This window comes from Dromaius novaehollandiae, chromosome 2, assembly GCF_036370855.1.
Source record: "Dromaius novaehollandiae isolate bDroNov1 chromosome 2, bDroNov1.hap1, whole genome shotgun sequence".
Taxonomy (NCBI): domain Eukaryota; kingdom Metazoa; phylum Chordata; class Aves; order Casuariiformes; family Dromaiidae; genus Dromaius; species Dromaius novaehollandiae.
The window spans coordinates 51,685,703-51,713,570 of NC_088099.1; the positions used below are offsets into that span (position 1 = coordinate 51,685,703).

The following is a 27,868-nucleotide window of genomic DNA, read 5'->3' on the forward strand; positions in this document are numbered from 1 at the left end:
TAGCATTCAGGTTGCAGTAGTATTTTGAAGCCAGTTAAAGCCAGGACTTTGTTATGCCCCATTGTATATTTACTGTTTTAGTAAATGACATATTACCTTGAGAAGTCTTACAGTCCAAAAGATATGATGACCTTTGTCTTAATGGCTGAGTTTATATAAGCATGCTATAAAGCCCTCAAGCGCCTGCTCCTTTCCAAGCATGCTAGATGTGTTTCCATGCCGTACAGCTTATCTCATATTAAGTCCTTCCACAGGTCAAATGATTTTCCAATGCTTACAATCAGTTCTTACCCTGAAGGGCATGCAGAATGCCATGCAAAGCCACAAAATAGGAAAGGATTTTCCACACCTAAGTGACTTCATCAGTTCTCCCCCTCAAAACTATGTTGTGACTGTAAGGTGCAGCTTTTCCTATATTTGTTGTTCTGTGTATAAGGTTATCTGTTTTATATTGTTTCCTGTGCTGTTATCTGAGTCATAGCCTCATGGTAGTCATGTTTCATTTTTGTTACCTTGTCCCCAGGCTCCTGGCATTGTTTACTGCTCCTGTTTTTGCTTAGCATTTTCAGGAATTCCATCATAAATGTGCTGGTTCATTATGCTTATGATGAAAAGGTGTTCTGTTCTTTCTCCATAACCATTAGCACTTTGCACTGCTTCTGCAGCTGTGAACGTCTCGTGTATAGGTCTCTCTTCCTTGTGGTCCCTCTTCTATCTTCTTTTTGGAAACTGTCCAGTTCAGGCACTCTGGAGAGTCTGAGCCTTATGTTAAACTCTTTGGTTAGACACAGCTAAACTCTCCAGCCTCCATAACACTATTTTATTTTGTTCTGTCTGGGTTGCAAGTTCTCTGAGGCCAGTGTATATGCATATTTATGTAGCACATAGCACAGAGGGCTGTATTATCAGTTGGGTTCCCACTCCTGTAATGCATAATTAAGCTCACTATTCCTTCAAAAGAATGATAAATACATAGTGCGGCTTAAAATGCTCTATTAAATTGGTGTCTTAAAATGGAAATATGAATCTTCTCACTAACTTCTTCCAGGTGGATATGCTGTTGTGGTTATAATCATAATACAGCTTCTAATCAAAGTCCTTTGTGACTGGCCTAGGATGAAGATGTTTAAAGGAGGGCCAGAGGGATTGTTTTTAGCCATTGTGCTTGCTGACTCCTAAAGAGGAAAGCAGGAAGTGTTTTCAAGATGCCATTTTGCACGTGGCTGCTGTTTACTGCATCTATGCCTCCTCCATCTGCAGCCTTTGCTCCTGCTGGGTTGTTCCTTTAAAGGCTCTGTTGGGATGGCATTTTCATGGGAACTGTCCTGTAAACATCAGTGCATGCAAGAACTAAGGTGTTGCAGATTTGGTATTTGTATGTATCAAGACTCTTTTAGATCATGGGGCAAAGATTAATGTGCTTGCTTAAATGTGCTTACTGAGGACTTGACAAATGTAGACTCGTTCCCATCTATTCAGCACTGGTGAGGCCACATCTGGAGTGCTGGGTCCAGTGCTGGGCTCCCCAGTACAAGAGAGACATAGAGCTACTAGCGTGTGTCCAGAGAAGGGCCATGAAGGTAATTAAGGCACTAGAGCACCAGTCATATGAGGAGAGGCTGAGAGAGCTGGATTTGTTTAGGCTGCAAGAGAGAAGGCTCAGGGGGGATCTTATCAATGGGTATAAATACCTGAAGGGAGGGAGTAAAGACACCAGAACCAGACTCTTCTCAGTGGTGCCCAGTGACAGGACAAGAGGCACTGGGCACAGGCTGAAACACAGAAAGGTCCGTCTGAGCATAAGAAAAAACCTTTTTCACTGTGAGGGTGACTGAGCACTGCACCAGGTTGCCCAGAGAGGTTGTAGCATCTCCATCCTAGGACATAGTCAAAACCCAACTGGACACAGTCCTAGGCAGCCTTCTCAGGGTGACCCTGCTTGAGCAGGGGGATTGGACTCAAAAATCTCCAGAGGTCCCTTCCTACTGCAACGTTTCTATGATTCTGCGGTTTGTGTCAATTTTTTAAAGTTATCCTTAAATGGCTTATTAAATGAAATTGGACTTGTATAAAAGGAAAATAGAAAGGTCGTGTTTCTGCCCATGATTATCATATACTACCAAGTGAATGGCTCTGTCTGCTGAATGTGCTTTTTTGGTCACACATGTATGTTTTGTCTTTTTCTGAGGAATTTCTCTCTCCTCTTTCATTTTTTTAACAAATAATTGAAAGTTTTGAGTAGAAGCTGGAAATTATTTTCTCTAGGGAAAGAATCCTGGGACCGAATATTCATATATTTTGTTTATTGATAGCCAGATCCACTTCTCAGACTATTTTAAAAACGTAAGACAAATAGCAGTATTGTTCAGTAATAAAGTGCAACTTACTGTTACATGTGATCTCAGCTAACTTATTCTAGGTTCACGAGAGGAAAGTTTGTTAAAGTCCTACCTAAGTGCATTTTATTATTTTAGCTCAAAATGTAGCTGCTCCTTGGTTCAGTTTTAAGTGTTTACTAAAATGGCTGCCTCCACAGAACCAAGTATTCAGCTTTTCAACATCTTCTAGTGCTTCAGGTATATTCACTGATCAAATCTTTCAACATGTCTGTGATGAATCAGTATATATTACAAATTAAAAGCTAAGGAAGTTAATAATTCAGTCACACGTATTTTATCTAATTACATGCTATAACAACTATGCTGTGCTTCCTTGGTACGGTAAGTTCTTTAAGGAAGAGCTTCATTCCAGGAAATATCTTGTTCTCCTCCTGCTGATCAGGAGAGCTCTGTCTGCTGGCTTTCTGAATCAGTGTGGCAAAATGATGGGTTTTACTCCAAGACAAACTTTGGAAGGCAAACTTGAGGCTTGATTGGCAGAAGCAAACAATTTGGGCAGACTCAGCACTAAATGAGGGCAGCAGTTGCTTAAAGTGCCTGAAGCACTGTCAGTCACTTACTAAAGATCTGTTCATGAAACAAGAAATATGCTGGTAGCAGCACCTGGGTAATCTTCTTCCTTTCTGCTCACCAATTCCGTGACATATTCAGCAGCCTTGTAGATCTGTCTTCTGGAGATGATAACCTGCATCTATGGTTTCCTTCCTATGTGAGGAAGGATTTGAGTTGTGAAGAAAGAAATCCTGACTGTGGGTCTGAGAGAGGCAGGCATGATCTCCTGTGGAAAGTTAAGCCAGCTGTATCAGCTCTTGGAACAATTCAAAGCAGCCTTAAGATTATTCTAATTTTTTCCAGGTCAACATTGGCCCTAAGCAGCTGTTCTAGCAGCTGGAGAATCACAGTCAATAGCTGTTGATGACATTTGCCTGAATCACCTCCTCAGGGAGGAAGAATGATACAGAGATGGTGTTTCCAGCTTCACTGTGTGTGAATTCCCTGTGCAAGGGGAATCTCTGGCTTGTCAGCCAAAGTAACTTTATGGCTCCTTTGTGCTACTGTGGAGGTGTATATTAGAGCCAAATTCTGTGTTGAAATAAAGCAGAAGATGACTTATTGCTTATAAGGGCACAGATAATTCTTCCTACTCATTCACATCCTTGTTTGAACTCAAGAAGACTGTCAAATTGGTTCCACATTTTGCATCCTCTATAGAGATGCGTGACTGAGAAACTTCTCCAAGTTTCCTTCCAAGAAGCCTGGAGCATCTTAGTGTGCTTTAATAGATACGATTTGCATCAGTGTTCCTTGTATAAGGTGTTGGTCAAACCTGGGTATTGGGTAGTGATGGTGGGGCAGGACTTGGTAGGGGGGACGGAAAGAGCCATATGGTTTCCTTGATGCCTGGACTTCAACTTTTTTCTCTGGTGCCAAGTATTTAAGACATTAAATCAAAATCTGAATGCTTCCTGCCTACTTTTCTCTCAGAATGCTGATAGGGCACTTACTGATGTCAGTGTCATTGCAGCTCTTATGATGCAAACTGTCATTCCGTGCTACCCTGCAATGTCTCTCAGGGGACCTATTTCGCATTAGAAGACCGGCCTCTGCTCTCAGTAACCCTAGTATAAATCTAGAATAAGTTTTATACTGTCAACAGCAATTATATGTGCCATTCTGGGCATAAGTTATGGATGCAGGTCCTGCCCAAAAGTCAGTTCAAAGCTCTGATGATTAGAATGTGTCTCTTACTCCTCAGTATAGATATTTCCTATCTTCTTAACATTTGGCATGGACTCATTCCTTTCCTTTGGATTCATATACTCATTTTATGGTGCAAAACCAGACTTGTCTGCAAGCGCAAAATACGACCTGGCCATACTCATTTCCATGAGTTGTGCTGGATTTGAATAGACTGTCTATCAATAACTCTGAACTTTCGCACTTTATTTCTTCTCCTGGCTATATGTGCTTGTGTGGTGCGTTGAGCAAATTAACACTGCTTCAGACTGCTCTGATTTTACCTGTAGATGGGAAAAGAAGTTATTTTGCCTCTCTTCCAACATCTTTTTTTTTAATTCACTTAAGAACAGACAGCCCCTTCTTAAGAAAAGAATAACCACCACAAACAAACAACAAAGAAGCTTAAAGCAAAACAAGACTCTACAAAATAATATTGCAATATGTGCAATACAAGCTGAAAGCCTGCTAAGTTGTGTAGATGCTGTGACATCCCTCCTTGTTTTTGTGTGAGACTTTTGTGTCAGGGGGTTCTACCCACAATACTGAACTGCTCAGAGTTCACTGAGTAAAGCACTGAAAATTGTGAATGCTCCCACTATATCAAAATTACAGAAATAGAGGCACTAAGTAAGTTTATGCTCATACACTGGGAACATTTTTAGAAAGTTTAATAGCCCTTAAAATTTCTCATTTCTAACCTGTCATGAGCTTGCCTTATGACTGCTCATTTTGCTGTGTTATAAAAGCAGATACAAAACCTGATTTCTAGTTTAAGACCTCACCGAAACCATCCTTTTTGTTTAAGAGAGCAATAGCTACGTATCATTTCAGCCTGCATAGCCATTTCTTTCAACACCTACTGCAGGAGCATAACAACACATCGCATGGCTCTAAATGCTTCTGGTCTAATTAGAAGAGCTTACAAAAATCTGTGTCAAGATTATATGAAAAGATCACTGGAAAGAATAAATAACACAAGTTTAATTTCCAATTCTGGGTCTCTCACAAATGAGAAAGCATCTTTAAAATATGAGTTCCGTTGAGAAGATCATTAAGTAGCTGCGATGATTACACAGGCTTTGAAACTGAATCAGAAGCTTCTGCTACAATTCACAGAAAAGGAGTTTTTAACTCTCTGATGCACTTCCAGTCTAGTAGTTCCAAGAATTTGGATCCTGTCCAAGTGCACCTGAATAGAGCACCTGATTTAGCAAAGAACTTAAGAATGCACTCAACTATAGCATGTTAATTATCCCCCTTTTTAAAAGAGCAGTACTCAATTGAGGGAAGTGTCCTCAAAGTGAAGGATATTCATGCATGCTTTTCTGGATCAGAACTGCACTACATTACAGGATTGCATTTGTGAAATGAACCTTCTTTTAGAGTTGTTTTACATACATGGCTGAAAACACTGAATATGTTAAAGATCTTATATTAAATGATTCAGTAGTGACTAGAGAAAGTAAAAAAACTGGCCTATGAAATCACTCTTGTTGGGAAATCAAACAGCTGTTAAAAATTGAATTGATTAAGGGTTCAGTATATTTCCACACAAAGGTGGTTAAAGACTTAAATATCTGCTTTCTGCATGGGTTGACCACCTGAAAGAAATGCCAACTGCTAGGAAGCTACATTCACAGAATGTGTATTTTTACTTTCAAAAAGGAATATGCTATCAAATATACCAGCAAATGCACTTGATAAATAGGGTTTATTTCTCCATTATTGGTCTCCCCTCTTTGTTCTGTATCTCTTGGGCTGCTCCGTTCAGACTGGTGCATAACATATGCACAGAGAAGAAGGCAGGCTGAGGAAAGGCAAAGACTGCTTTATGGTGACCAGAGTATTCCTCAGGAAGAACCAGGGTTTGGGGCCTAAACTGGAACTGCTGTAAGGGAAGAATCTATCTTGGCTTCATCTTTTTGGTGTGGTAAGAGAAGGGTTTCAACTAACTGCCCTTCAGAGAAGTTCTCTTTTAGTACTCCAGCAATCTGGCAGTAGATGCTATTATTCCTTCTCACACAGTTTCTTCTAGAATATCTGTGTCACACCAGGGGGTTTTTGCACTGTTCCTCCTTGAGGGATGGGCCGCCCTTTGAATAATGTTAGAAGATGATTCCCCATGGTTGTAGTCGCTATAGGTGTACAGTAGCCTATGCTTGTCAGGTTTAGCTTTAAAAACAGGCCGCTAAGCCTTCTTCAAGGAGATGTGGCTGGTAGAAACCTCTGCTTACTTGGAGTCCTTGCGACTTAGCTGAAATTCTGGATGAACCTGGGAATCTGCCCTTCTGCATCTAAGTGGGAGATTCAAACTGAAAAGAAAGCACAAAGCAAATATTTTATACCTGCAGAACTGTAGCCTGAAGTGAGGATTTCACATAGTCCCTTAAAATACCATCCTCACTGCTTCTTGATACAATTTCTTGTTTACATCTCTCTGAGAGGGCAAATTGAACACTTCTTTTTGGCCTCGAGGTTCTGTATATCCTATTCCTGATGAACACTCTGGTTATTGAGTCCAGTGATGTCTGTATAGAAAAAAAACCCCAACTAACTGGACAGTATCATAATGAACCAGGAGTGAAAATTTAACCAGGTTTAAAACAAAGTGGAATCAAAACTACACACAATGGATGTAGCGATGCTGATGAGATATAATCAGCAGTATAAGAATGATGAGTGTTTAACCTTAGTCATCATTGGTCTAGGAAAAGGCTAATAAATGTGGGGGAAAAGAATACTAAGAAAAGAAGGCCTGTGAAATTATGCAATGCCATATAACAAAATGTGTAGAAAATTGTAGTAGAATGTAGGTAGTAAAATGTTAAATCAAAGCTTGTAAATAGCAGCAGCTCTGCAGTGCACAGCAAAAGGAGTAAAGCAAAGAAAGCATAATATGAAAATGCCCGGAGTCAGAATGGACAGAATATATCAGAAAACTGCAAACATGATAGCCTGGTGAATCAGACATACATCTGCAGTAAACAGTCAGGTATACTTCAGAATTTTCCAGTTCTTTTGTATTCCCATAGCTGTTGGCAAGAATCTGAAGGGGGAGAAAGGATAGTGATCTCATTTCCAATTCACTTACCCTATATCTGGTAGTGTTGTTGCCTAGAGCCTAACTACTGAGCCCTTAGAACAAATTGCTGTGCTACTACAGGTTTCCTCTTTTCCAGTTGTTTTTGAGAAGTCAGTGGTGATCTTGCTGAGGTCCTGGCTGCATACAGTTTATTGGAATTGAAAGTTTTGGGCTGGATTCTCCTCCTGCTTGATTTCTGTGCTAGTGTAACTCTGCCAGCTTTAGTACTGCTTCTCCTGAAGAAAAATCTTTTGTCTCTCACCTCAGATTTCCTCTTCCACTGCAATCTTTTGTTGTGTGTTTTTATGCAAATCCAAGAGCATTGAATTTTACATATTTTTTTAAATAAAGTTTTTTTTGTTCCATTCCCATTCTGTTAGTTATTACTTCCAAAATATGATCAGCTACTGAGAATCCATGTTTCACTTATGTGTGTTTCATTACGCATCTGAGAACTCATGAGTTCGAGATCAAAGCAAGTTCTGTGTTCTAGAAGAAAGGATAAAGTTTTGTTAAGTACTTATGATAAAGATGGCCAGTCAGATTATAACCAGCATCTCACTTGGCACTGCTGTAAGTTAGAATATTCTTGGTGCTGAAAGGCACTGAAAAATGTGTGAAATTTTTTCTTGCTTTTGAAACATAAAAGAAAGTTAAAGCAATTACTCCCAGTGTGATTCATAATATCAAATGCCTTTTGGGCCATAAGTTAGAGGAAAAAAAAAATAAAAAAAATCAGTAGTGCTGGGTAAGAAAACTACGTAGTCACTATATGCAATAATAATATTAGACTGAATCCCTCCGCTTCAAAGGGTTTTCTAAAACATAAAACTCCTCTCGCAATCTTCCAAGTCATTCATAAGCAGTTCCTTAGCCATTATCCACTTTGATTAATATTAATACACCAGAAGATTCAGTATGTGGAGCATCACATAAGATGATGTCAGATGTATCTTTGTAATATTGATAGAAGCAGATAATATATTGCTCCTTTGTGAATGGACTAATAGGTTATTGTAGCAAGTTTTTTTTTTTTTTTTTTTTTTTCCTCCCGCCTCTAAAAGCCAAAGTACATCCATTCCTGCTATGGTCTTTTATTTTCTGGTATTGAGTATATTCTAGCTGGATTGAATCCTTCTGACTGTTTGATTTACAACATTACTTTATCAGGTAGCTTCATACTAGTACTAGTATTTATAATTCAACTGGTGATGCAGACAGAGGGACTGAAAAAGCTGTATGTGAATGAAAAGCAAAACCCTTTTCAACTCTTAAACGTCCATAGATGTCAGATAATCAGTAAAGCCCAAATACCAGTATTTGAGTTGGAGTGCAAATGGGGGTGGGGAGGGTTTTTTTTAATTGCAATACACAGAGAAATGGGACTGGAAGATAGCCCTGGGGCAGAGTCAGGTACACTGTTTTGCAAGCACTTATGTCATATAATCATTTCAGGAAAGGAATCACACTGCACCTTAAAATTAGTAGGACTTCTTGTTCCTGTTTGGGTTCTTGTTACTACTTTCCTGTAAGATGTTTTTTCTGCCTCTCTCCCCTTCTGATTTCCATCTTTATATCTGATCATGGCAAATTGATGCTTATTGGTGCCCACACTGTCCTTTAGCGCGTGATTATTTTCCCTAGTTGGCATTTATTCCCTGCTGTGTTTATGGATGGCATTCATATCTCCTCTAAGCCTTTGTTTTGCTTCGTTTAGTCTCCTTTTGGAAGATGAATCTCTCTATTTCTTTGATTATCCTAATCACCTGCTCTAGATTTAAATATTTTTTTTTTTTTTTTTTTTAATATGACTGCCCTGAACTGTATTACAGATGCCTTCTCACCAGTGAGCTATACAGTGGTACTAATACTTCCCTCTTTCTACAAGAAACATTTTATCTTGTAACAACTGAGGACTGTATTTACATTTTCCATTATGGCTCAGAGTCATCCCATGCTCAATGAATGCCCTCAGGCCTTTTTCCTCTTCTGTCATCTCCAACTAATGAGTTCTCAGCTTATAGAAAAAAACTTTCTACTAGTCTCTACGTGCAAGATGATGCCACTTTTGTACTATGGAATTTGATTCCATTTCTACTATTCCTGTTCTCGAACATCTCAGATTCTTCCCACACAATATCCTGATACTCATCTTTTCTGATGACATCCCTCAGCAAATGTCATAGCTCAGTCCTCTGTTTTTAACTAAAGTTATTATATGAAAATATGAAACATGAATGGTTTCCACTGATTCTTAAGGCACAGCAGCAGTCACCTCTCTCTCACCCAAGAACTTCCTTTTTCAGCTCAGACCACTTCATTCCTTGCACTAATCTGTTTAAAAAATACTTTCCGATGTGGCATTTCATCAAATGCACGCCCAGCTGGATGAAGGTCCTGCATTTCTTTTATCTAGAAAACTAGGTATCAAAGAAAAGCATTGCATTAATAGAATCAAAATTTGCACTGAATTTTATCCCATTATCTATTTTAATGATTCTTTCTATTAAGCTGTGTTATAGGAAGCTGGCTGTAAGAATTCAAAGTGGAGCTCCTTTAAAAACTTCTAGAAAGATATTCAAAGGTATTATTATGATTAAAAGCTTTCTGAAACCCCCCCAGTCTATTTATTATTGTCTTATCTAACTACTGTCAAGTCCTGCTCGTTTTAAGTTGCCAACCTAACTGTGCCCTCAATTGCTAACACTGCCATGGGCTCCATTTTTGTTGTTTGCTGCTGCTACCGGCACTATATATAGGCCTAAATGTCTCCTGGCAAGGCAACTCAATCATCCATTTCAAAAGTTCCTCACTAATTTTTGAAATACTAATGGTGTTTTTTCTTCCTTTTAAAAAGCTGATTTCTTTCATCTTATAGTTCATGAAACTTTCCCACCAAATGCAGGTTGCAGGAAGACTGTTATGGCTCTTCAGGATAGAAATAATTGTTTAGGAGATAAGAGGCCCATTCTTTCATTCTTCAAAGTTTAAGCCTTGTTTAGGCTTCCAGATGAAGTATGCTTTATTGTTTTCTACCATTATCACATGGATATTTGTCTGCATCAAAGTGCCACAGACAACTAGAAGGGCATTAGTTGATCATCTAGTTAAAAGAGACTCAATGGTAAACTAGCGGAGTTTTTTTTTCTTTTATTATTTTCTCTCCTGATCAGGTTTGAAATGAAATGTGGAGGTAAAAGAGTAAGTTTGAAATAGCATCTGCCTAGGGTATGCTTGGCTTTATCTAGGGCTCTAAGCACCAGCCTTTCTGAGCTACTAAATTCATTCTTTATTGAGAAAGAACAAATGTTAACACTACCTTTCGTTTCAGTCATGCCATTTCAGCAAATTTACCTCTCTGAATCACTAACTGAACTCAACAGAAGGTTTTTATCTGCTGATAACTTTCCATATGTGAGATTTAAAGTGCTAGATGACATTAGCTCTAGCTCAATGATGTTATTAAATTCTCACCTTAAATCTCACATACAGAAAGCACTTGTCGGGTCACATGAACAAGATGATTGCATTAGTCATACTACAAGAGTGATATACTTATTTCAGTATGTTCACTGTTTCACTAAGTTCACTGTATTCAGGCTGAAGTTTGATCTATGACAGGACACTTCATATCTAACATGATGCAGTTTTCTTAGTTCAGTGTTTTTATTAGTTATGTTCTTGTCATCATAATTTATATCCCCTTTGTTCTAGTGTATGCATTCTTCAAAATCCTTTGCTGTCTTTGTTAAACTGTGATCTGCTAAAGTAAAAAGATACATGCTTAGTTTACTCATTAAAAGAGATTTCTTCCTTTCATAGTTGAGTTTGAAATTAACTTTATTCTTTTAAAGCACAGTTTCAATTCCCTGGCCTCTGAATTACAAAACTAAATGACATGACTGACATTTTGCATGTGTGAATTTATTCAAGGATTGACTTGTGAAAAATTTATGTACACCAGCTAAAACGTTTGTGAATTATGACTGATTAAAATTAAGTGTTTTTATTTATTCATTATTTTTATTTCATTTCCCCCTTTTTCTGGCTTGTCTTAACCCAGTACCATTCAGATGGCTTGGGACAGATACATTTTCATTTGTGTTGATCTCGAAGAAAACCAGTGCCATTGACTAGATTTGGGGATTTAAATGAATTTATCTGCGGATTAAGAAGTCCATATGCCAGTTTTAGTGGGTGTTATGAAATAGGAATCAGCAAGCTATAGAATTCCTAATACACTTATGTACTTTTAGAGCCTAAATCATCTTAGTATCAGAGCTCTTCAGTAACTTAAATGTACCTACAACACCCATGTGAATTACAGGGGTTATCTTTTAGTAGTGATTCTGCTAATGAGATAACTGAAGTGCAGAAAGATTAAATGGTTAGGTCAAAGCCCGTAAGAAATCTGTAGCAGACTTGGAGCTAAAACTGAGTTCTTTGGGTTCCAGACCACGAACACAATGCTATTTCTTCCTCCTTGTGCAATAGCCTTACTGAAAACAGCAGCACACCTTCCAAAATGTTCTATACAGAGGCAGAGGAGCCCCTTAGACTCAGCACAGTGGGGAGACAGATGTCTTTGCTCTCTGTTTTCAGATCTGTAATACGTTCTGATTTTGGCACCTTTGTCTCTCAGCTCTTCTGATAGTTACAGCAGGTTTGTAAGCACAGCTATCTGGGATTTATAGTTGGGGAAAAGGGATGATTAAGTGCTTGGCAAGCATGCACATTGCCATATGAGGAATCTGCGTAAGAGCTGGGAATTGGCTTTCGCTCTCCGGACAGAATCCTGTGCCTCATCTGCTGGAGCCAGCACTATCGCTGGAGGAGACCCAGCCTAGCTCGGTCTTGTCAAGGAAACAGCAACAGCAGCAATGCTCAGCTCCATGGCAGGGATGTAGCAGTTAATTAAGATTTGCCAGTGGCTTAAGACAGTAGCTTTTTGAATAACATGGGGAATCAGCATGTTGCATAAACAGGTCTCAGAGAGCAGTGACAGTCTCGTTTTCCGTACGTTATTTAATCTATCTGCCCCAGCCTTCTGCTAGGGCTGGACTGTATGCCCCACAAGCTTATATTACCACCTTATTTCCGCTGACTCGGAATCAGAGGAACTGTGTGCCCACATGTGTCGCATTTGTGTGGTTACATTCTGTGCCGAACAAAACCAGACGTGTTTATTTTTTTATTTTTTATTTTTTTTAATGCTGTAAGTTCCAAAAAAACACCTAAGGGAAACTTCTGAAAGCCCCAGGACTTCGGAGCATGTGCTGTTCAGGTGCTGCTGCTGCTGCTAGATGTGTGCTTGAGCAAAGACTGTTTTCTCACTCATCCTCTCTTATCATTACTGTCCTTCCTCTTGTTATTTAAATATTTACTCACTGCTCTTCCCCCCTTTTTTCAAATTTCCTTCTGGTATGTTTTGCTAGACCTTCAAATGTAATAATCCTATAAAACCATTTGGACACACATTGTGGCCTTATTGGGATTTTTTTTCCATTCACCTCATTGGTCTGGAAATAGGTGTTTTTGTCATAGATCTTCCCTCTGTCTCTTATGTCAGCTACTGCCACCCACACTGGCTGCAGGCCCACTTAAAATTTTGTGCTTCACCACTCTTTCATCTACCTTTGTATGCCTCTTTTTTTTCTCTTTTCTGTGCAATTCTGATGTTTTTATATAAATTTTAATTCCATTCTTGTTTTTAACTACTCCCTACCTCCTTTCATGCAGACTTGCCTCTCCGCTTCTTCCTTCTCTGGGTCCTAATCTCTGTTCTGGTCCTTTGGCTCTTTTTGGGGGCTATCTTTCCGCGCCAAGCCCTACCCCGTGTTTCCACAGAGCCGCAGAGAGCGGCGCCTCAGAGAACTCTCCAGAAGGACCACGAAATGGCGGCTGGTTGCGCGAGCAGCCTTTCCTCGCCTTGCGGCTGCCCTGCTGGCCTGGGAAGCTTAGAAGCAGCTATTGGCTCTGAGTTTCAGTCGCAGGTGTGAGGTTTTCTCCCTGTCCTACCAGTCTGCTTTTCCTCCCTCTCCAGACAGCCCCAGCTCTGTTTTCTGCTTCACCCGTCTGCCAGACCAGGCACGCAGTGGCTGCATTTTTGACGCGTTTCCACCACTGCTGTTGCACACAGCTGGAATCGGCCCTGGCCTTTTTTTGGTCTCTTTCCCTGTCATGGCTGGTCAGGGGTCTTCTCTAGGGTCTCAAGCTGCTGCCTCCCTCTTTTGCAGCATCATGTGCAGGGATCTGGCCACCGGGGTCCCGGGGGGCACTGGGATGAGGGCATAGGGCAGTGCCCAGCTCCTCCTGCCGCCCCCCATGGAGGCAGGTCCCTGCCTCCTCCCTCCCGCAGGAGCTGCTGACATTAAACGCACCAAAACACCTGCACGAGTGGCCACGGCTGCCTCTGGTGTGGCGGCAGAGGGGCGCGGGGTCCTGGCAGGCTCCTGCTGGGGATGGCTGCCACTGCTAGTCTCTCTGTGCGGTTAGGTGGCATGGCGTGGGCACCCAGAGGGGTTGCGTGGGGTGATGGAGGACGTGGCTTGAGGTAGGACTCGTCCCTTTTCCCCCCTGTCCGAGTTTGCTTGCGTAAACTTTGCCTTTTCAGGCTCTCGGTCCTTCCTGGATGTCGACAGCAGCGTTCTCCAAAGCTGTTTCAGCTTAATGTACTGGCATTTGTTTACAACTCCATATTGACCAAGTTTTATTTTATCCTTTCCTGTGTAAAATATGGTGTTCAGGAAAGCAAGGGAACTAATAGCAGACTAGAGCTAAGCCTAGTAAAAGCAGGTGTTACGCAATTTGTCACTGCACGACTCTGCTAATGCATCTTTAGTCCAGGACTGTGGTACCCCTGCCATGTTTTAAAAGTACAGAAAGATAACTGTACACTGTACCCTGGAGTGTCTTAGTCTATAAATGTAATTCAGAAATATGGGAAACAGTGTTCTGAATCTGATGGCCTTTTTCGACACAATTACAGAAACAGCGTGAGTTTTGGAACATTTGCAGCAAGGGCATATAGAATAAACAGGAAGTTGGATGCATGGACTGTTAATTCACACCTAGATAAGCTTCTGACTACGATTTTTTTTTTTTTTTCCTAATACTATGCTTGTATGATAGCAGTTTTCCTGAGAAGAACCTATTGGATGCCAATACTCATCAGCAGAGTCACATTTAATGACAAGGATACCTCACGCTTTTGAAGGGGCCTCTGAAGACTTCAATGATATGAATCTGAAAGATGTTGAATATTGAAATGTTTTCATTTGGCTGCAGATGAAGACACTTTAATCTGGAAAAATTGCATGGTTTTTGAAATGAAATGAAAGAGGGGACAGATGAGAAAAGAGCAGTTCTGCTCAAGAGGGAGATAGAAAAGGCATTCAGTCAACTAGTGCCACTAGAGCCTCTTTCTTTTTTCCTTTCAGGATCACTTCCTGAAAGGTGCCAGAAACCTCTTTTGAGCCATTCTGTGTCCTCAAACCCTTATTGATAGGAATGGGAACTGAAGAATTTCAGAACTATGTAGCAGATGCCTAACTCTGTGGCCCTCAGATAGGAAAATGTATGCCTGTGCTGCAACCTCTAGATATTCAAAGATGTTCAAGACAAACTAGGCAAGTTTGGCTGACTACTAAGAATTTTTCAAAATGCTAAAATATGACAAATCATTCCTCAAGCCACCCCTTGAGACCTCACTGAATAATCAGAGCCTGCAATGTAGCCTGGAAATCAACAATACCTGGCTCTGTGTATCAGGGAATAGTTAAAAAGCTAGATAGAGAGGGGATGGGCAAAACAAGCATCAGCAGACAGAGCCTTATGCTGGGAGCACACAATCTCCATCTTTTCATGTGTGTAAAATCAGAGGGAGCTTTTTTACTGATTTCACTCAACAACAGGTAGGTAGCTGATGGTGCGTGTAAGAAGTTGATCATATCTGAGATATTTGGCTTTATCTGTCTTGTGGATATAGAAGCAGTTTCTGTGAATGGTAGATGGAGAAAGCTTGTTTTTTCTAACATGTTTCTTTTTGATCTTACCTATTGGAAATATAAGACATCTAAGCAATTTTCTTGGCAATGAGTTATGATACCATCTCAGGAGAAGGTTTTGGGATAGGCAGACACTGCAAAAATTGCCAACTGTTGCAAGAGTCCTTTGATCTACGTGTATGTGCAAATACATGTTCATACTGCTGGATGGCAGCTCTTTGTAACAGCATCAGCAAAGAAATGCATTACTCATGCTCATTATATATTTACAAGATGTAAAATAGCCATTCATTTTAGTATTGATAATGTGAGAATTTTTCAGTCCCGCCCATTTTGTATTCAGCAAATAATGTGAGAAATAAGATAATTTTTTTTCCACTCTGAAGGAGTAAAGTCCTCAGGACAGGTTACCCTTTAAGTATTTATCAGTAACAGATGCTGGAACTGATGTTACTTAGCTTTAATGCTCTTTTTCCAAAGGTACAGTTGCATAACTACCAGCAGCAAGTATACTTGACGAGGCCCTTTCTGCAAAGAGTGGAGATTGTGTCCTCGTGGTGAATCTTACCATCAGCCCCAAAGGATGCTCTACAGTTAGCTGTAAGGACTGTTGGTACCAAGCACAGCAGTTTGTCTCCCTTCTCAGGTGTTTCTTCTGATGCACTTCAGTGTTGTAAAACCTTAAGAGTATTGATTCCTGAGGACAATGAGGTTTCTCTTTAATAACGTAGCTACAAACGTGCACTAGGTAAACATAAGCACGACATGTCTCCCATAATGAACAAAAGCCTAACAGCTACGTTCCATTTCGGAAACGCTGAACTCAGAGGGGCCATGTCTGCCTTGAATTTTGGAAAGGTTTTGGCCTAGGTGTGGATAATGTTTTAAAGGGATTTCTCCAAGAGAAGCTGAACCTGCTGACGTTGATGCTTCCTCAGCTACTGGAGCTGTTCTATGCTGTACAGGGTAATACAGGCAGAGCGGTACACGGCAGGCCAGTTTACAAGCTTTTACTAGCATTTTTCTGGCTGTGGCTCTTTCTAGACACAGTGGCTGCCTTTAGCCTGTGCTAGCAATACAAATAGAAAATAGTCAGGACATGGCTGTTGCTAGAGTTAAGCCTGTTCTCAGGCTTGCTTGTAACTGTGAAAATGATGCTCCTAACTCCTAGAAGTTCCTCTGCATGTTTCTGGTTTGATCAATTCTTTAGGTTTCCTTAAAGACTATTTGCTTTCTTTTGCTACACTAGGTAATCCCAGTGTTCAGCAATGAGGTCTGCTGTTCCCAGCCATTCTTAATTAATATATTTTAATCTGTCAATAATTAATGTGGAAATCAGGAAGAATAATGTTGTTGAGGCTACAGCCTAAGATCTGCTGCCTGGCAACAGTGGATGTACATATCCATTATACCAGGAAATTAGAAACTGGAGCAAGTACTGATCTGTCTGACATTTTGTAAGATGATATAAATGGCCCCACTCAACAAACACTAGATTTATGTGAGGATATGAATGATACGTGTCTGGGGACAAGATATAATCTCTCTTATGAGGGTGCAGTTAATGCCAGACATCAATTAAGTATAGTTCATTAAAGCCTCTGGGTAATCTTATTTTTGGACTAGATCAGAGAAGCTCCCTACAAGGACTGTCAGAGGGATTATCTTGGTAATAATCTCCACTTTTGCAAAAAACATCTCTGATAGGATGGGCTAAGTGAAGTGGTATCTAGACCATAACAAAAATAACCTTTTCAGCTGGAGAGACTGTGTAGTGAAGAGTAATAGTGCCTTATTGTGTTTGAAGTAGTTGCATCAGATAGGAATATTGAAATATGCCAGTCGTGATAGTAGTGCTGATATGATAATGGCTGGTTTATGCATTGACTCCCCATCCTCAGTGGGGTAGCTTTGCCTTTGCCCTGTTCACAGAATGTGGCTGTATCTAAAACATTTCAGGTGTACAAATGGGGTGACTGGAGCCAGGACAGATTATAGTCATATTAGAGATAAGGAGGCGACATTTTCTTGCTTCTTCCTGTTCTGGCTAAAATATTCCTTCATGTATTAGAGTGATACAGTGCTTTAATGGAATTAGTTTGAATGTTGTTTTCTTGAATTTGACTGGTTGTCTCCACCTTTTGAATCCAAACTGTAATGCACTGATTGCTACTAGGAAATAAAAATAAGTGTTAAATAAGGTTAAGTATTAATGGTTATTGAAGTGCCATATCTTGTTCCCAGTTAGTGATGTGGTGGACAGGCAGAGAGACAGGAGAAACAGATGTCTTCAACACACCTGGAAGAAACAAGATAAAGCTTGGTATGGAGCCTGAGTTTGCAGGGTAGTCTCTGGAAACACCTCACTTCCCTATATTCAGCTATCAAAACAGGCTTCCCCCTTGCATTTTTACATTAAAACAGGTTCCTGCTGAAAGCTGCACCTTCTTTTCCTTTTTCCTTTTTCCTTTTTCCTTTTTCCTTTTTCCTTTTTCCTTTTTCCTTTTTCCTTTTTCCTTTTTCCTTTTTCCTTTTTCCTTTTTCCTTTTTCTTTTTTCTTTTTTCTTTTTTCTTTTTTCTTTTTTCTTTTTTCTTTTTTCTTTTTTCTTTTTTCTTTTTTCTTTTTTCTTTTTTCTTTTTCTCTTTTTCTTTTTCTTTTTCTTTTTCTTTTTCTTTTTCTTTTTCTTTTTTCTTTTTTCTTTTTCTTTTTCCTGAAGCACACAGGCTTGTTGAAGCACTGGTTTGGGGATGCAGGAGGCAGAGAGAAGCTTGAGCATCACTGGAGGTAGAGGGGGCCGAATGCACCAGGAAGGCTGCTGAGGAATCCTGAGAGAGGGAAAGGACCAGGCTGTCTGCTTGTTATAGAGCTGGGTTAGCTGGTTTCATCGTTTCACCACAGAGAAGGCTAAAAAGGAGAGAACAGCCAAACACTGCTCACAAGAGTGTTATGATTTTAAGTCTCTAGATGTTAACTTGAACAGTATGCTGACTTTGACCTAATACCTGGCTGAAACCACACCTTCTTAAGTGGGACAGTTTTTCCAAACCTTTTACTTCTTTTTTTGAACTAGAAGCTTTACTAGCACCTAGCATACCACCAGTAGCATTTTAACTTGCAGACCCTGCCTGCAAGGGAGAAAAAGGGGCTTTGCTGTTATGGGATCTCCCTATAGGGCTAACTTATGGCTTCCTTCTCCACAGATTCACCCACAGCACTGGGAACATGCTTACTAAAAGCTGACATGCCTGCAAATCTTGGTGAAGCCCTGCGGAGGAGCAATGCTGCAAGCCACTTCTAATTAAACACTATGGTACTGCTACCTTCCTCTCTTTACTTGCCTCCTCCTTCCCTTTCCCTTCTCCTCACAGTATGGAGCCTCAGCCTTGCCTGCTGTGTGGGTATAACAGCTACAGCTTTCCAGAGCTCAGCATAGCCTAATGTATGTCAGATTTCTGGTAGTGTATTTCAGCTAATCCCTGTTCATATCTAGGGTTTTCTGTTTCAGAGGCCCTCAGAGCAGGAAGTCATGCCAAATACCGTATAATGACAGAAAACTGGCAATGTTGATTTACTGAAGGGATTATTTCCCACGGGCTGTTCATACCATCATGCATGGTGTTTGAGTTTTCTGCTTCCCACCGCTTTCCCCAAAGCCTTTTGGGATCCTCAGATATCTTTTTCTAGTAATTATTCAGCTTTGTGGATTTGGTTTTTTTTCCCCCTACCTGTTTTAATTGGACAAACAATAGTGCTTCACACCCAAAGGCAAGAGATAATCTATGGAAGTTTTTGGACTTGAGGGAGATATTCAGAATGGCATAAAAGCAAATCTGGTGTATACAACATCAGTCAAAGCAGAGTCGTTTCCAAAAAACCTAGCTCTGAACACCCTATTAGCAAGCTTCTGCACTCTACTTAAAGAGCTGGCAGTAATACAGCTGGCTTTAGAAGTATAAAATTGTATTGTATTACCTGCCTTGTTGCACTATAACTAGCATGGTTCTTTGTCGGGCCATGCAGTGCCTCAGTTCACAGCAGCTGTCAGCTCCTATGGTAGAGAAGATAAGAGAGGAACATATTTCATGGTGCCAGACTCTGGAAAGTGCCCAGCTTGTTCTCATTTTCAGGGTAGCTCTGTCTCAGATTTCTGCTGTGGGGCTTTGAAGTAACAGTACTGAAAAACAAACAGTTTGTGGGGCAGCATAACCCTTTCAGAGCATGAGGAAACTTGCAGCTTCCTGAAGCTGAAAGATTTTAATATGTTTTTTCCTGTCAGCTTTTTTGCTGGTCATACCTGATGTTGTCTTTCAGGTTTATTTGCTGCTGATTCTGTATAAGAACTTGATGTTTTCCTTCCAAAGTGCTGTCCTTCACAGTAGAGGAGAGCTGAACAGTAGTAAGTAAAGCAGGGTTTGCTGAGCTCTGTTGATACAGATGGACCCTGTAACTCTTCATGACTTCTTGGCTCCCAGACTTAGCTCATCCACTGCTGGTACTTGTCAACACCTAAGATCTCACTGAAACCTGTGTTCTTTATCCCTTATATATACAATTAAATTAAGTCAGCATGATTCCTTAGGGAATACATGGACCAGAAGGGGGTAAATAAGAGAGGAAAGAGTAGATGGTGAACTAGTTATCTTTTCCATTTATACTTTTAACGAGGTGAATTAAGAAAGGCAGCTTTTGCTGAAACATCTTTGCTGTGAGGCTCGGAGAGACTTCTAAGGCTGGCATTCTGATTAAGCAGTGTGCTATTGAAGGGCAGCTAATTAGCAAATCCACAGCTTTATGTCTGTTATGGTAGGTTCAATCACATATTGTAAAACTATAGGAGATGTGAGCGTCTCTCAGTCTATTTTTCAAAATGATCCCTTTTCTTCAGGCTGGCTAAATATGTCATTTCAAGGCTTGTTCCAGTTCACATCAATATCCCAGATTCTCACAGAATGTATATATTAATTTGCTGGTCCAGCACAATTTGTGCAAATGTTTCTTCTCTTACCATCTAGTGTGCATATATTGCTTTTTTCTCCTGCTTGTGTTAGCTGGACATCTATTAATGCTCCATAACCAAAGGCAAGAAATCATCTTTTGAAGTCTTGGCATTGGAGTTGGGTGCTCTGAATGATTATAAAAGCCTCGTGGTGCTGTTTCAATGATCAGAAAAATTCCAGATTGTTTTTCAATTTATATATTTGAACCAATCTAAAAATATTGTAACTAAAAAACATAAAATAAATGTGCACATGGATATGATATTTTCATTGAAAGATTCCCCCCAAACTCTTTATATGTCTATCAAAACACTATGCAGTTATGCTGAACCTGGTGACTTCATCTCTGTATGCTGCCTTTCCATGGTTCTCACTTTATTATTTTTTCCTCATGTGCGATCTTAAGAGGATCACTATTCATCTGCCTTTGTAAATATGTAACATCAGAATCCAGATGACTACTACTTGGCAGATGGTCTGTATTACTCTGGGGCGTTCATACCTTTCTCTTCTCATGTACTCCCATTGTATACCTTGGGGTTCTTGACAATGCCTGGGGGTAAGAAGTAGGAGAATACAACAGCAAAACCCTTTGCTCTTGTATGGAGCTTTGCACAAAGTAGAAAATGCTTTGTAAGAAGGACCCATGTCCCCTTTCCCTCTTTTATAGTTAGTGCCATTGAGATATGGCAAAATGATTCCACCTTGATCACCCAGCAAGCAAACAGCAGAGCCAGGAATAAGACATACGTACCTGAAGCTCCAATTTAATCTGCTTCCCACTGGATGACACTGCCTTTGAGGTCTTGTAATCTGAAAAATGTTATTTTTTCTCTTACTCTGTACGTAACAGACATAGAGATCTATAAGATCTGTAAAAGCAACCTTACTGAGGTCTATGAGGAAGCAGAGAGATGCAGGGAAAGGCTTGCTTGGGTCTTATTTTCTTCCTGTGGTGGTAAAAATAAATAAGATCATAAATCTCCCTTTTCAAAATAGAGTTAATATACGGAAATGCAAGAGGATATTGTCTTAAGTGAAGAAAGAAAGATACATGAACTAAGAATGGGCAATGGATTACATGGGGGTGCTAAGTCTTCTGCTCATAGCATTGTAATTCTGAGGATCAAGAAATTCTCGTCCTAGATACGTGTGCTGATTCACTGAGAAAACGTGCAGTGTTAAATCACTGTGTCATACTTCTTACACACGCTGGGGTAGGACTGGAGGTTGCAAACTGGGTTGTCAAAACAGCACACGTGGGATTTCACAACTGTGAAATCTGGCTGTTTTAAACACCCATTCAAAATCTAACTTCACTTAAAAAAACTAGGAGGTGGGACGATGTGTCAGTGGAAGGATCACTCTGTTGTTTGCTGTGTTTATCAGTTCTATTTCCCTAATCATCTACTTCAAGCACTTGTCTGAGACTGGACTCCGGATCAGGCGGACCTTTAGGGTGACCCCACAGAGCCATCCACATGCTTTATTTGGTATTTTAAAAACTCTAAGAAACAAACTAAGCATTCACAGCACTACAGCCTGTAACAGCAAGACTGCTCTGTTTAGCATTTTCACTGCAGAATACTTCAGCATTACTGTAAAAGTAATAGCAGATTATGCTCACAATGTACAGTAGACAATTTCCTTTGATACCTTTTAGGGTACAGTCAAGTAGAAGGATTTTTCACTAATATCACTACCCACATAACTCTCAAGATTCTCGGTGTCATTTTGTTCTCAAGAGGAAAAAGGATGATTGAAGAGAATGACAGTCATGATATCTTCAACTATATATATATATATATATATATATATATATAGTTTTAAGAATCCTTGGATATTGAGATTTAAATGACGATTAATAGCAGAACCTACAGTCAGAAACCTGCCTAACTGCAGTCTCTTTTTCTCTTTTAGAATAGTTAAGACCTGGCACAAAAGAGGAGTTTGTTGAACTTGGACCTCAAATTTCAGTAGCATTCAGTAACATGAATAATATTAGGTCACACATACACATGGGCTAAACTCTTGGTCACTTGCAACAAATCTTCTTAAGGGGCTACATGTGTATAATGCAGAGTGTGACTGAAGGCTATTTATCTGTGATGGCAGAATAATTAGGCTGGGTAGAACAGGTCCAACGCAAGGCATTTGACTTTTGAGGTATTGAGCAGAATATTGCCCACATCAGCAAAGATAGCTGTTTAATGTGCTTTAAAACTGAATCACTAATCTCACTGAATTTTCAAAATCTTCGTTTTCCCAAAGCCAACACTGCAAAAAGCACCTCCAATCCTCTGTGTTGTTAGTATTGCTAACAAAGATCTTAAGGATTTAATGGACATCAAGACTGTTCTCTTCAAGATGCGCCTGGGGCATGTCACGGAGATAGATGTGATTGTTGATATTATCTCCTGTCCAAACCCTGAACTGGCAGCTTACATGGTGTTGGGTGCCTACAGCAACTTGTGTAAAAGATGCTGTATTTGACATTTTTGTGACCTTTGCTGTCTGTTTCATAATAGCTCATTGGAATTTTGTTGCTGGTCTTGCCGACTCAAGTAAAAATTGTATTTATTTTTTAAATTATAAATTATATTGCTAAGTTATACTTACAGGTCTTGTTCCTCATTGCAAGCAAATGCATATTAACAGTGGGAATATCATATGTGTGGCAAATGATGTCACAGTTCAGATCTTCACATGCAGTACAGAACAACTATTTGTGGTGAGATGCATGAACAGTTATTACCTCTTTGTTTTCTTTTCCATTATCCTTTTGAATTAAAACCTCCTTGCAAAGCCATTATCCTTGCTTTAAACAGCTATCTACATTGAATGTCTGTCTCTGCCTCTTCTAGTTTCTCTTTCTTTGTTTAGTTTATGAGTGATAATTTTCTGTGATTTCTAAGCTCCAATTTCCTTATTGTTTCATATTTGTACAATGTCTTGTTCATAAATTCAATATGTGCACATTCCATTTTGTTTCTCAAGTGCGTGTAGGCCAAAAAGTAGCAGGAGCCTTCTCTAAAAGCTATATTTACAGCTCTAGTGGCAAGCACTCTCCTCCTACGCTGAAAAGCTGTGAAAAACTGTCAAGATGTGAGTGTGCATAACAATGCTTCTGATGGCTGGAGCTGATTTATTTTTTAACCATGGCTTCATTTTGACAGCTAGACCAAATACAATGGGAAAAAAGCCCTTCTGATAAAAACCAGGAAAACACAGGCTTCAAAACTACCTAAAACTGCAGCATCTCACAGTACTTACTCCTGTTCTGCAGTGCTACATAGAGTGCATGTAGGTACCCAGGACCAGCTGTGCCTAGTGCCTGGGTCTTGCATTTCTAGTTTAGTAAAGTTCAGATATGTTTCCCTTACATGCGACAGTACCAGGTGACTTCCAAAATGCTTCAGAGTATCGACAGAACTCACTTTAGATGAAAGTAAAAAAGCACCTCAAAACTGTGATGTGCCACCAGAAGGAAAGATGAGGGCCACCAGAAGGAAAGATGAGGGGCAGAGGGCATCAGGAGTGTTATAGGTCCTTGCAATAGCGTTAGGTGCATTCAGTAAAAAATATCTGATGAGCTAAGACAGTGGACAACATCTCATAATATGGAGGAAAGCCAGTAACTTCTCTTCTCCACCCATGTTGGTTCCCTGCCAATAGGACCTTGGAGGAAAACATCCCTTCCTATCCTGTTAATTTAGTAACTGGTTTCATCCTAAACATCTGAGCAAGATACATCAGCCAAACACCTCTGACAATTTAAAAATAGTAAGGGGACTAGCACATCCTACTTCTAACTCTGGCGTGTCTTCAGTGCTCTTGAGTCATTGAACAATCAACACATGAGATAGTTGTGGACTTTTAGGACTATGTCATTTTCAGTATGTCGAGGAATCCTCCTGTTTAGTCATGCAGTCCTATCATGATGGTCATTAAGCTCCGCCTTACAAACACTGTAGGTTCCTTGTCCAAAACTGGATCTTGATTCTGATCCTGCCCTGCCTTAGCAACAGCAGAGAAAGATGGAGAAATAAATGTGGTTTTTTTCATGCCACTTTCCCTAACTCTCTTTCATCACAGGCCAAATTCTGATATCTCTGCTCATACTGAATACTATTTTACCCTGGGCTCATTCAAATATGGAGCCAATGGAACAGTTGGCTGTGATTTCAGCATATTTGGACTCAGGGTCTAAATGAATTATCCTGCTAAAGCCAGTGAGATTTCTTGTGAAATAAGGCATCACTAAATCAGAATAAAGGCATTGGAATGTGGCTCTGTGTCATCTGGATAAAGCACAAAAATCATTCAACCCCAAATATGTAACAGTTGATGCAATGTAGTGTTTATATTTTCTGTAGTGTTTTCTGTACTCAGGATGGAGAAATCTATGTCCTTATGCTTAGGAGAAATGTGAAGATTTACTCGAGGATTATGTTTTTCCCCTTGTTTATACAAGAACTTAAACTGAATATCTAGTGGAAATTTAAAAACTCTGATAGTGGAAATAGAAAAAATAGAACATTTAGCTACAATCCTGATTTGGCTTCTCCATGTCGTGGTCTTAAACCTGTATAGATATTAAGGCTGAATCCTTTAAATACACTGTTGACCTCAAAAGTAGTTAGTATGAAATGGAGATAGGAATATATATCTAATACTGCGCCTCTGTCTGCTAGCTGCAGGTGTGATGCCTGTTTGTTTCCTGCAGAGTTCTGTGATAACCTTTTCTTCCTTGTGACTTCTCTCCTAGACAACCTTCAGGTGGCTTTTTTTTGGCCTACAGAACTCATGTTTGTTATTATGAAGACTTTTGGGCATTTTTAATCTGATGTTCTGCTTTGATTTTGCAAAGTTCTCACTATCCAAATCAAACTTCTTGCCCTTACTAGAAGAGATAGCTTTCATTGGCAAAAAGAGCTTTCCAGCTGGTATCTGCTTGATATGATTGTACTTTCAGGTAAGGGACTAAGCACTATTAAGCCTTTTCTCTGGCTTGTGAAATATCTCTGTCACTGGCCTGTCAAAGATTGCTTTCTTAGGTGCGCTTGTTGTGCGCCTATAATCAGTCTCTTCTCCTCATGCTGTTATCCACCCTTCTTCTCCTCTTGGAATTTCCATTCTCTGGAATTGGTGTGCAGCAGAGGAAAGAGGAAAAAATGTAGAAAAGCTCCAAGAAGATAACACAGCATCAAGAAATGGTAGCTACTACCATCGTCCTTCCCTGCTGGACAAATGATGGACAGGAGTGGAGGTCCATGGGACGGTGAGGGAGAGAAGAGTTGGATTCAGGAGATGCTTGGGAATTTGGGAGATGGAAAATAATGGGTGAGCAACATAGGGAGTGGGAAGGGAGTAGAGCTGCAGTAAGAAAGAGGAAGACCTGGAAGGGCTAGAAGAGATGAAGGGGCACAAGGGGAAAAGGCTCAAAAGTTTAGACGGAGAAAAAGGAGATAAGAAAGAGGGATGGAGGTTATTTAGAGACAGATTTTCACTGTTTCCTACTCAGTGTAAGAGAATACTGGTTCTGACAAAGCTTGTGCTGGAGAGAGGAAGGGGGAAAGGGGCACAAGATGGGAGTAGGAGGAGGGAATAGGTTTTCTACTATCAGTCAACTTCAGTAGGCCTGACAAAATACTTTTGCTTATCCAGACAGCATGCACAATTTGTATAGACAAGTGTCGTCGTTTATTTTCCGTAGATAGGTTTGCTGTGGTAGGTAGGAATATCTGCTTAAAAATCTGTTATGGGGCAATTGGCTCAACATACCTCATCATACCATGTCCCTCATCCTGTGAGTGTGTTACATCTTCAGCAAGAGCACCTTGTTTTTCCAGACCTTAACTGATAAACCAGGCAGTTTTAGAACTGATTTAACAATTGCAAAAGAATGTCACATGAGATAGGCATTTTCATGAGCCTGGCACAGTTCTCTAAGCATTTTATGCGGTCTGTTGTAGGATCTGTCTGTTGCTGTGAGAAAAGGCTCAGATGTCAGAAAAATGCAGGGCACAGACAGTTGGGTACTGACGCATCAGACTGATGAATAGACGAGAAAGCACACAAAAATGCTTTTGATATTATTGGAGAAAAGACTCACTAAATCACTCAACGTAAAGAAAATAATGATTCATAGGTACCTTATATTTGCTATAGTGAGAGTGGCTTAAGGTTATCTTAGGGTATGCAGAAATAGATTGTTTGTGCTTGTGTGAAAGGTACAAAAATGTTTTCACAGTCATTTAAGGATCAACCTTTCTGTAGAATTTTTCTTCTGAATCTCGTAAGTGGTTAGTTAGTGTCCTGGAGCACAAACTCTTCTATTTTGTGTAAACATTGCTTAACTTAGCTAATGAAAGAGGAGATGAATACCTTGGTGTCCTTTTAACTGGCAAAAGACTGCATGATCATTTCCCCTCATTTCTGGTGGTTATTCTCACATAAATATGAAAGTCACTCTCACTTTGTATACAATGATCAGTAGTGTATGGTCGTATTAATCGTGTTCTCTAGTCCATTATTAGCAAACAGCACTGAACGTAGAATGCCTGTGTGACCAACAACAGTTCACTCTGGTTGATCTTCTGTGTGTTACTTTTAAAAACAAAGAGCCCTCAGTCAAGAAATGAACAAAACGACTACAGTGATACCTGCTTTTCTCCTCATTTTATGGATATTAGGAGGCAATTTTGTTCTTTCTTCCACATACAATCTTCACTTTGCTTCACAGCTTGAAATGCTGATGTTTCAATATGGGAAATACTGATTTGCTGAGCCTGACACAGGATTTTCTGAAACGTGTTTTGGGATATGGACATTGCATCATCCATCAGGGAAATCAAGCTAAACTCTGGACTCAAATCTGTCTTAGCTCACCAATGAAAAAGATCAGCAGACCTAAGTTCCCAAGAGCAGACATTTATTTGCCTTATGGAACTGCTGAGCAGTTGATAGACCTGAGAAATTGGTATGCCATAGGGAGGAAGGGACCAATATATTTCCTAGCTGAGAGCTTTGTTGTAAGTATGGAGCATACTTTATAAAATCTTATGCATTTTAGGGTAATATATACCACCTTCAGCAGTGTTTTTACGAATGAAGGAGAATGATAATAACTCTAAAGCCTTCTGTAGCTTGTCAGGGATCAGTTAGCAGAATCTGGAGATGATTGAAAGGATTTACCAGATGGACCTCTTTCCTTTACTCCACAGCTTCTGTGGCCACTGTAATTGAATGCTTACACCCCAAGTATAGGATGCAAAATTTCAGAGCAGTACCTCTTTTAGAAAGAACACATTTCTAATCACTGCCTCACCTGCTTCAGAAAGGCTGTGGAGATGCTGGCAAGCCAGTCCCAGCGGAGTCTGGCATGCTGTTGGAAGGCAGCTGAAAGAGGACCTTGTGGTAACAAGGCAGAGATCAGTGTTCCCTGAGCTGTCTCTGAAACGGCCTGTTCTGAAGTACTGCTCACCAGCCAGCCTGTCCTGACAGCAGTCAGGACCATAGCATAGCGTAGTCACCATAGCATGGTGATTATTTTCTACTAAATCTGAGGGAGTTTGATAGAGACCTGCCCCAGCTCATCCTGAACTCCAACAGGGTAAATTTTATAGAACTCATTTCTGGCA

At 40.1% G+C, this 27,868-nt stretch overlaps 1 long non-coding RNA gene across 2 annotated transcripts in view; it reads left to right on the top strand.

Moving 5' to 3' along the window:
* Nucleotides 1-27,868, top strand: part of LOC135327300 (uncharacterized) — a 130,817-nt gene that overhangs the window by 88,218 nt on the left and 14,731 nt on the right. For both annotated transcript variants that reach the window (XR_010387403.1, XR_010387402.1), the window contains one exon: nt 18,429-18,538. This is a non-coding gene — a long non-coding RNA (uncharacterized LOC135327300). The remainder of the gene's footprint in view (nt 1-18,428; nt 18,539-27,868) is intronic.